Below are 6,222 nucleotides of genomic sequence, written 5' to 3'. Positions count from 1 at the left end.
ATATGTTACTCAGCGTGACGAGCCGAGTCCATAGACACCCAATTTGTGGACTTTTGACAAAATTTTTCGTCACAGCAAGCGGGCCTCGGAGACATTTAACGAGGCATCCCTTCGGAAGGGAGCGACTCAGAAGGCTGGGGCTGACATATGTTACTCAGCGTGACGAGCCGAGTCCATAGACACCTTGTGGACTTTGACAAAACTTTTCCGTTGTGACATTCACACTAGTCTTAATGGCATGGCACCTCAGCATATGAGAGATGACCCATGGTGGCCCGCCGGCGCCCCCCCGGCACAGGCATTGCGCCCAGCAAGCAGAGCTAGCCGCCCGCCGGCCCACCGGCACCCCACCCCCTCCGGCATTACCATCAGTTTGTGTTGTTATTTTCTATAAAATAAATGGAGAATCTGTGGTACTTCAAATAAACACATGTGAAGACTTTTTATTACTTTTTTTTGCAAATCAACAGGTGGTGCCAAAGCCAAACGAAGGGCAGCTACAACAAATTATTATTGTAATCTCCACAGTAATACTGGTTGTCACCCTGGCCCATATCATTTCCTGTTATAGACTAACCTCGGCCCCCCATCTCAGAAAGGAAAGTTGATGTGGCCCCCACTGAAAAAAGTTTGGGGACCGCTGCTGTATATATATATATATATATACGCATTATGATCTAAATCGCTGCACTTACACTTTAATTGCAAATACCCAAGTTGTTATTAATGCAATCTGCAAAAGCCCAAGATAATTTATTTCTTGTTATAATAATGCTCTCCCCAAGTCATACTCTAAATGAGAAACTTAAATTAAAGGAGTTGCTAAATACAGTTGACAGGGAGAACATCCATTGGGACGGTTTTTGTGATGACGATGCATTTTTTGCAAGAAAAAAAAAAAAACACTGCCATAGGATGAAACTCATCTGTAAGCCTACTAAATCAACTAGATGCATTGTCTGTGGACAAGATGGCAACATCACATTCCCCTGTTTTTGGCTTTGTGAGCATTTCTTGTTCATCACTGTTGAGCTAAACATTAAAAACAAGAATTATGAATAATGTTTTAGAACTTTTTCTTGCAAGGGGTTGTGTTTATTTCTTGTCACTGTATAAATCTGTCTACGTGGGGTTTTTGTTCTCTTCACTTATCCTGACTGTGTGTAGGCTGAAACCTTCTGTATCTCCCCTGCAAACAAATTGGTACCCTGGGAGTTTAGACAAGCAGTTCAAATCAGAGTCTGACCTCTGACCTCTGGGTAAATAGAATAAGTTAACAACCATCCTCAGGACAGATAAGACAGGCCAACTGATAAGTGAGTCAGTAGGGTTTTGGAAAAAAGAAAGTGCGCTGGCACGAAGAGCTCGCAGAGGTCATACAGAAGTCAACTCTTTCCAGCCATGAAGCCTTGAAGGGGTTACTTAACTACAGTGAGTATTCACACTCATCCTATGGACGGTTATCTGATTGACTGGAGGAGACACAGCTGAAGTGCTGCCTGCCCAGTCAGATAATATAAATTAAAGGAGACCCCTGAGAGTAACCCAGCCCAGCCCAGCCTCCACCCATCACCTCCCTCCTCCTTCACCTAGCTTTCTCCCTGATAAGAGGTGCTAACCACAACCATCCAGAGGAGAGAGAGAGAGAGAGAGAGAGAGAGAGAGAGAGAGAGAGGGGGAGAGAGAGAGATAGCTATGAGAGCTGAAGCATATGGTTAACTGTTCCGCATTAATGTTTCTATGGACACATTTAAGAAGGGGGAACAGCTGAAAAAGAAATAGAGCCATATGGACCATGTGTACATTCTTAAAACGTCCTTCTGTAGTCCAGTGATGTCTCTCGCCTCTCTGATTATATGACGTCTGTTCTTTCTGGCCACACAAAAAAATACAAAAAGCGACAGGATGTTTGCTTTGATTGTAGCAAGGTGACAACTAATTAATCACCGCAAGGTTAGCCAATAATGTGCAGCTGCACAGGAAAGCCATACTCGGGTTCTCCTGCCCTGTCCCAACTATAAGTGCTGCATCAGCTCTTTGGTTCATCAAATACATGCTGAAAACACACACATTTAGCAGGACAACACTATTATGCATTTACACAGTTGAGGACTGATACCGACAGAAACATAGAGCTATACTTGAAAAAGAAAACAAAAAAAACAAAGAAAAGAAAAAAGTCAGCATCATGCGTAAAAAGGCTTTATGAAGGTGTTTACGCAACACTACTCTGATTCACTTCTTTATCACAGTTTATTCTAATATAAACACTCACATAAGGAACTCGTATTTCACGTGAAATAAAACTTGCGCTGCTGTGATGAAAACCAGATATCAAACTTTATAGCACAAACACACGCACCTCTAAACAAGCCTGCCAAAGTTTTAATTCACATGAGCTGCAATGCAATAAAACTTTAAACTCTCTCTAATGCAGAAAAAAGTTCATCCATTGTAAAAGTTCAGTAACAGAAAAGTTGTGGTTCACTGGGGTTTCTATGGTGCTCCCCATACACTGAAATGAACTGTCAAACTCACCGGTCAGTGATAACAAAAACCGTCCCTTTGAAACTGTTCAGTCCGCACAGAAAGCCTCAGGCAAACTGCAAATCTTAGTCCTCTTTCCCTCCAAATTAAAAAAAAAAACACAGCACTACAAGCAGCCCTGACTGTTTCTGTTGATTCTCTGTTGCTGCTGTGGTCAAGTCCTGAAGAGCGTGTGTGTCTGCCTGAGCGTGCGTGTACAGAGTCTGGGGAAGAGGTGGTAACTTCCTCTCAAAGTTGGAGACGGAGTGAGCAACAGAGTTTTCTCCCTCCCGGCTCCAATCCACAAGAAGCAGGAAAAGCTGTCATACTATCCCCCTTTTCAGACGAAAAAAAAAAAGAGGAACAGCCTAAAAAGGGCAAGCTCAGGGAAGAGAGGAGGGAGGGAAGCAGAAAGCAGTGGTTGTGTGTGAATGCATGTGTGTGGTGCATGTGGTGTGGGTGTGGGGGGAGTTTTCCCTCTGTTGTTAAGGAAACAGGCAGAAAGCAACTCCAGAGAAATTAGCTCAAGTTTTTCCATGCACAGACCAGTGTCACAAGAAAACAAAAACAACAACAAAGAAGCAACATTGTGTAAGTATAGCAGTGTAAGATTTCACCAGCACACATTAAACAAGCTATTTGAAAGTTTTGTTATTGCTACATAGTCAATGTTTGCATTAACAGATAACAGATCTTGGCTCTTTACTTGCAAAGAGCTGTGTCCATTGGTGAAAAGCAACCTTCTTGTTTTGCTTCTATTTCTATCACGTCTTTGCTTCTACTGAAGTTCGCATGCTAACCAGCTAGCGCCAGTCGGCCTGTCTTGTCACTTTCCAATTCCGAGTCACTGTAACATCCCTTGGGCCCCAAAGCAGAGGCACTGCCCAGTGGACGTATTATAATCTCTTGTCTTGTACAAGCAACAATGGCAGAAGATGGCAAGACTGGTAAGCAAACAGCTATTGATGCTAACACTGGCTATGTACCAATAGCAAAACTTAGGTCTTTTAACCTCTGATGGTGGAGTTGCTATGCAAGTGTTAAAGGAATAGTTTTGGCTTTTGTGCTTATTCAGTCTCTCGATGCTGTCTTGTTAGATGGGAAGATTGATATACTGCTCACATCTGTATGCTAGGCTATATGAAGCTTGTGCCAGCACCCGGTTTGATTAGCTTATCTTAAAGACTGGAAACTGAGGGAAACAGCTAGCCTGGCTAGTGTTGATAAAGTGTAAAAATGACAAATTTTAAAAAGAGGTTATGTGAAACTTGGGGTTTTTACACTTTAATCTCTGTACATATTAGCCAAATAAGATATAATATGTTAATTAGCGAACTCCAAAAGTGCTGGTAGGCTCATTTTGTCACCTTTGAACTGAGCCAGGGTAGCTTGTCTTTGTGCTATAGCTCAAAGACTATAGCTCTGTATCTATAGGACAAATGTGTGTTATCTTATATAGGTCTCAGCAAGAAAGTGGGTGAGTATTTCACAAAATGTTGAACTATTCCTTTAGAATTGACATTTTTATTTCGCATAAATTGGCTGGGGGAGTCAGTTAAGGGAAGGAAACATATTTATCCTCCTAGTAATATTATTCATGAGACTATACATCACTCTACATATTCAAGATGCAGTCTCTAAGTGCGCTCATGCAACATAAACCATTTTTTGTTGACAGAGAGTGTCATAAGAACTTTCCCCAGAATGTCTGAAGTTGCAAATTTATTATGTCTCATTAGTGGTCAGATATTGATGCTTACTATACACCGAAGAATCTTCCAAGTTGTATGCCACTTCCTATTTTGAATTTACCATAGAGTCAGAAATGTTATGAGCATTTGCATCTTATTACTGGAGTCGAGTGTGCAGCTTTAATGAGAAGGCTATATGGTTTTGGTGAAAGCAGCCTCACACAGAACACGGTAAACATGTAATCACACTAACATGTCAACTCCCATGCTGAAGGAGTTGACATACTAACTGTTAACAGCTGTGAGCTACATGCAAAAAAAACTTTCTGACATTTTCACGTAATACTGCGTCAGTGATGGACCACACAACTCAGGCAACACTGACAATAATGTTATTTTTCTAGTGTCTGAATGTTGCAACATTTCACATACATTTGCAGCACATGCTCTGCACTTGTGCTTGTGATATTTCCCAACCAGTTTTACTGACAACTCTTCCTCTACTGTTAGAGCCTTATACCATCTCAGTGGGCTAAGCTGTAAATCTTTGTGGCCACCAAGCTCTGTCTTGACCAAATTTTATTAAAGCCATGCACTCTGGGAGGCATGGTGACATTTTTCATTAAAGTTGCAACTACTCTTCATGGGAAAATGGGGAAGGAAAGCTAAGAGCAATGAAATCAAGAGTTCATTTTATTCTTCCAGAGGGTCAACATTAGAGCAGAGCTGTTATTGCGCTACACCCTGCTGGGACTTGAAAGAACATCTTGGTCTTAATCCCACATATTTCACTCATTAACCCGCTCGCTAACCAGAGCAGCCTGCCCATGAGCGGCTGCAAAATCTTGTCATAGACTCAATTCAGTTGAAATTGCATTTCATATTGCACCCACAGGGCTTTCAGGCTGATGACTCAAAATCAAACATCCTCCCACTGCCTTTTTCTCAAATTTCTGCTTTACCCTATCTTCCCATAAAAAAACACTAAATGAAATTAAATCCTGGAAACAAACAAAGCAAAAAGGAAGGTGGAAGGCATCTCTCCAATATCCCTCTCTGTCAACTTCATCGATGATGAGGAGTTTTAGGGACTGGAGCAAGGGGTTTTGGGAAAAGCTGAGTCTTCTTCTTGTGTGCCAGGATTTAAATGTTTCTCTGAGCTGCATCAGTGATCACATTCCTGCCTGGATCTCCTCACGGCTGGCAGATGTCCACCTGTCCCTGGGGCTGATTTATACTCCAGCACGGGGTTGGTCTGAGGAGGGTGGATAAGTTAGGGGCAGGGGAATGGAGAGAGACAGAGGAAGAAAGAAAAGAAGAGAGAAAATGCAAGCAAGAGAAGAGGAGGTGAAAATGAGGCTTAAAGAGAAATGAGGGGAGTCTAATTACAGGGTGCCTATGTGGCTGTCAAGGAGACAGACTTTTCCTGGATCATGTCAGACAAACCCAAGCATGCCAGTGTGGTGTTCAATGTAAATACACAGTATATTATAGATAAGCTGTGGAGGAGGCGGAAACAGGGAGGGATACATGGCTGATAACCAGGGAGGGTCGGTCTGCAGGTGGGAAAGGATGAAACAAGCATTGAAGGTGTGTGTGTGTGTGTGTGTGTGTGTGTGTGTGTGTGTGTGTGTGTGTGTGTGTGAGATGGAAGGGGGGTGGGGAGATTTAAACAAGATAGCACTCGTTCACAAAGCTCACTGCTGGAGCGAAGCCGGCCGATGTGCTCTGAACAGGTTTCATAGGAACAAAAGCTAACTACCGTCTTGAACCTAGATTAATATTTGCAGTGCGTCTCATGAGAGAGTCGCCTCACCCACTCGTTTTCCAAAGGTTGCCACACAGAGCTTTTGTTGGTGATCTGCACTGAGGGGAGGCTGCGTGAATGAACGGTGCATGGAAACCTCTGATGAAAGGCTTGGTTTGGCCAGCTGAAGCTCGTCACAAAGCAAAGAAAATAAAGACAAGAAAGACTTATGTTGTTTCCACTGTAGACCAACACAGC

General features: G+C 42.7%; 1 protein-coding gene across 1 annotated transcript in view; it reads right to left on the bottom strand.

Moving 5' to 3' along the window:
* The window catches only part of eva1b (eva-1 homolog B), a 27,203-nt gene extending 24,389 nt beyond the window's left edge, over positions 1–2,814 (bottom strand). Inside the window, exon 1 of the mRNA XM_022764267.1 lies at positions 2,539–2,814. The gene's annotated coding sequence lies outside the window, so the exon portion shown is untranslated. The remainder of the gene's footprint in view (positions 1–2,538) is intronic.
* Between the last annotated feature and the right edge of the window lie 3,408 nt (positions 2,815–6,222).

The sequence above is a fragment of the Seriola dumerili genome, unplaced genomic scaffold (genome assembly GCF_002260705.1).
Source record: "Seriola dumerili isolate Sdu_G_001 unplaced genomic scaffold, Sdu_1.0 BDQW01000533.1, whole genome shotgun sequence".
NCBI lineage: Eukaryota > Metazoa > Chordata > Actinopteri > Carangiformes > Carangidae > Seriola > Seriola dumerili.
The sequence above is the reverse complement of the archived record's forward strand: the minus strand, read 5'-3'. Positions and strand labels throughout refer to the sequence as shown.